Below are 4104 nucleotides of genomic sequence, written 5' to 3' on the forward strand. Positions count from 1 at the left end.
CGAATGCCTCGCAAGACGAAAAACGCGCAAGACGAAAGAGTTTTCCGTTTTTTGAGTCGTTCCGCAAGACGAATTTCCCTATGGGCTTGCTTCGCAAGACGAAACGTCTTGCGAGTTCTTGCGAGTTTGTTTCCTTTTTCTTAAAGCCCCTAAGCCGCTAAGCCGTTAGTAGCCGCTAAGCCGTTAATAGCTGCTAAGCCGCTAATAGCCGTGCTTCCCAAGACGAAAAAACCGCAAGACGAAGAGACTCGCGGAACGGATTAATTTCGTCTTGCGAGGCACCACTGTAATTCTCCTTAACGTCACTGTGTTTTGGATGTCACTGCAGACCCACCAGGTTTGTCACTGAAGACTGCAGAGTGCTGCAAGCCAAAACAGATCTTGAGAGACATTTCTTCGAATCCATGGACTTCCTGGGATAAGCCCTTTTCAGGTGCAGTATTATAAATATTTATTTTATGTGTTTTGGTGCAGTTAACTGCTATTTATCCAGGTGAGGAAGGAAAACTTAAATCACCTATCCATCTTCATAGGGGCAGAGGAAGGGGGTGCGGTGGGGGAGGGCCGCCCCGGATGTCACCACTGATTGGGGTGACAAAATGCTGGGCGGCACTCACCGCGGGGCCTGCAGTGTGCCCGAGCCACCCATCTCTCCTGGGAGTGACATGGTGGCTTGTGCGCCCACAGGCTCCGCACTGTCCCAAACAGTCCGCCTTCTGCCTCCAACTCAGCTGCCCTATAGCAGACCCCACTGTGTGTCCTGCCCCAGCTCGCCCCACCCTGCGGGCAGCTGGCCCGACCCCTGGGCACAGGGCACACACATCACCCCAGGCGCCCAATTGGCTTGCTCCGCCGCTGCATCTTCATCAATGAAGTCACTGCTCCTTCTGCATTATGGTTTTTTTCCTCATCCCACACGCCTTCACAGTAAACACCATCAATCCATGACATAAGGATGTAAAGCTATAAATCACAACACAGATAATTTGATGTCACAAATTGGTTTATTTTCTCCTGTCTAGCATTTTTTTTAAAAAAATAGCAAGCATTTTTAAAGCAGTGAAAGAGAAATAAGGCTGGTACAAATAAGATTTATCTGATATAAAAAGCCTCTTCCAGAACAATAGCGTATATGTCATGTTCGATCAAATGGAATATAATTCCTTGAAAATAATAATAAATGGTTTCATATGGAACTTTCCTCTGTAATAAAATTACTCCCTTGACTGTTTTGTTCACTAGCTAAATGTTCCATGGCAGATCGTCAAAGAAAACACTGTAAGAAATAATGACTTAAGGGAGGGAAGAAGAAAGGAGTAAAGGTACTCACACTTCAAATGGTTTTTGGTAAATAGTAAACATTATAAAAGCAATTCTCCTGCCCATTCCGGAGTTACAGTGATGCCAACAGGATGTACAAATAACTGATAACAGAACTGCATGCTCTGCTAGGTTGGAGGCAAGGTATCAGATGCACTCACGTGTAGCAATAAGCTGGAACCTTAGCTTGATAAACTGTACTGTACATGAAAGTAGTCTTTTATCCTCCTTTCACACAGTTGGGTAAATGCAAACTTGCAAAGACACAGGCTAGCATTACTGAACCCAGGGTTGTGGTTTGCTCCCCCCTAACAAGCCAGGGTTCGTATGTCGAGACCAAACTCTGGTTGTCTCAGAGAAACAAACCATGATCCTGGGTTCAGCTATCCCTCCTCCTGGTTTGTTTACCTGCTCACACAGACGAAGAAGCTAAGTAGGAGCAATCCCAAATTTCTTGGCTTATTGTTATGTGCGAACACAGAAAACTGGATATGGTACAATGTAAGTTATTGTTGCTTTCGCAGAGTACCCATATTTCTTTGGTGTCATTATCCTCTCTGGTTAAACAGGTTTTGTAAATTTTTGAAGCACCACAAAACTCCGTTAGCTAGTACAGTGTTTCCCAACCGGTGTTCCGCGGCACACTAGTGTGCCGCGAGACGTTGCCTGGTGTGCCGTGGGAGGGAGGCGGGCGAGTCGGGCGGCGAGAGGCGGGGCGGCGGCGGCGAGGAGAGGCCGCCCAGCGCGGGGCTCTCGCCGTCTGCCTGCCTGGCTGCCTGCGTGGCGCTGACGTCACGGGGCTGTAACGTGCCCCACATAGGCACACACGGGGTGGCGAGCGAGCTCCCTCCCACATCCCATCGCCGCTCGCTTCGGCCGGCCTACTGGGCTGTCGCAGGCGGAAGGCCTGCGCATGCGCGAGGTTTTCGCGCCTTCGGGATTCCCTTCACGCCTTCCTCCTCCCGGGTCCTTGAGAGCGCGGGAAGCGGCAGCGCGAGACCGGCGTTGAGCCTGGTAGGTATTGCGCTTGCCAAGGCAGTCATTTGGGAAATGAAAACTTGCAAAGCAAGCAACCAGTTCAATCTGAAGTACGTGTATGCTTAATATCCTGTATCTGAAACCTGTTCTGCCCCCTCCCCCACACTTGGTGCCATTTTCATCTACACATGCAGCAGAGTAAGTTAACCCAGAATAGTACCAATTCAGATGGCAGATGGGAGAATGACAGTGCTGAATGCTTTCCCATGTAGAACAGTCCCTGCAAATAAAAACCTAGCATATTTGGAAGAAGGATGCTAGCCTAACCATTACCTTCTATGCTGTTACTATTTTTTAAATTTTTTTTACATAAGTAAAAAGTGACCTTTCCCCATCTGGCATGGTGGTGTGCCTCGAGATTTTTTTCATGAAACAAGTGTGCCTTTGCCCAAAAAAGGTTGGGAAACACTGAGCTAGTAGATAGTAGAACAAGTGCATACAGTCCATACAACAATGCCTCTTTCATACCACCCTCAATACCGGAAAAAAACTATTCTCTTTCTCTCGCCCTAGGTACTTTCCCAAGCTTAACAATAAAAGACCAGGCTCAGTAACAGCTTCACAGTTCAAATCTTTTCATGAGCTGGTAGGTAATATATTTCAGCTGGGTTACATGCTCTGTGCTCAGATGGCACATATATAATTGCTTGCAAGTTGACAATGTCTGCCTGCCTGGAATTAAATATGCTTATTGAAAAGAAAAGAAAAGAAAAGAAAAGAAAAGAAAAGAAAAGAAAAGAAAAGAAAAGAAAAGAAAAAGTTTAGGATATGTCTAGTGAGATTCAAGGTCTTTCTCCCAGGTGCAACAAATCCTAGATCCCTTGCACTCCAGCCACAGCAAACCTTTCCGGACTTTCCTACACAATCAGGATATTTATTTTTTGTACACCAAGAGTCTATTTGTTTATGATATTTTGCACATAGTCCACATGCGTCCCTTCAAGGCACAGTTCATTGTATACCTGGGAAAATGCAATACCTCCCACAAGCTATTAAATGCCTTTATGTGTGAAACATGGCGCTGTGGTTGGAAATATTACGTCTAATACTAAAAGTTCTTCCCCCAACTCATCCCAGGGCAGCTTACAAAAATATCAGAATTAAAAACAAAATACTGAATCAATAAAAATCACAAAACTGCCAAATTCTGTAACATATCTTGTGAACAGGGACATAAGATTCCTACTGGCTTTCATTAGTTGTTCCAAGATGTGGTGCCATTTTTCCTGCTTAAAAAAAAGATACATGGATTTGACATTTCCGATACACTTTGTATTATTTGGAAGCTGTTCTGCCACAATTTCTGTGTGGGAATGGGATGAGGTAGTGTGATTTTTATTTAATTATTTTTTAAAGGTGGCAAACAGCAGAGAGGCTCCTTACATACAACTGCTGCAAGAGCAATTGAGGGTGTTGATTGTAGGGCAGATGTGGCAATACCTTAAATTGCGGTTGAAGTGTATTTTGAATGATTATTCAAAAAGGACTTACCGTATTTTTCGTCCTATAGGGTGCACCGGCCCATAGGACGCACCTCGTTTTTTGGGGGGGGAAATAAATTTAAAAAAAATATTTTCCCCCCAGCCGCGGCTGCCGCCCCAAGCCTTGCGCACACCTGCCCGAAGCACAGGGCGCCCTCCGGAGGGCTCCCCGTGCTTCGGGCTGCCGCCCCAAGCCTCTCGCGCCCGGCGGGACCTCCTGCCGGGCGCGTGAGGCTTGCGGACACTCGCCCGAAGCACGGGTAGC

At 46.5% G+C, this 4104-nt stretch overlaps 1 long non-coding RNA gene across 1 annotated transcript; it reads left to right on the plus strand.

The window, feature by feature from the left end:
• Positions 1 to 293: 293 nt before the first annotated feature.
• On the plus strand, positions 294 to 3358 carry LOC310691311. Its single transcript, XR_014518459.1, has 3 exons — positions 294 to 433; positions 1243 to 1889; positions 2776 to 3358. It is a non-coding gene; the product is annotated as an uncharacterized lncRNA (long non-coding RNA).
• The last annotated feature ends 746 nt before the right edge of the window (positions 3359 to 4104 follow it).

Source organism: Podarcis liolepis (genome assembly GCF_965112155.1).
Source record: "Podarcis liolepis genome assembly, chromosome: 1".
Taxonomy (NCBI): domain Eukaryota; kingdom Metazoa; phylum Chordata; class Lepidosauria; order Squamata; family Lacertidae; genus Podarcis; species Podarcis liolepis.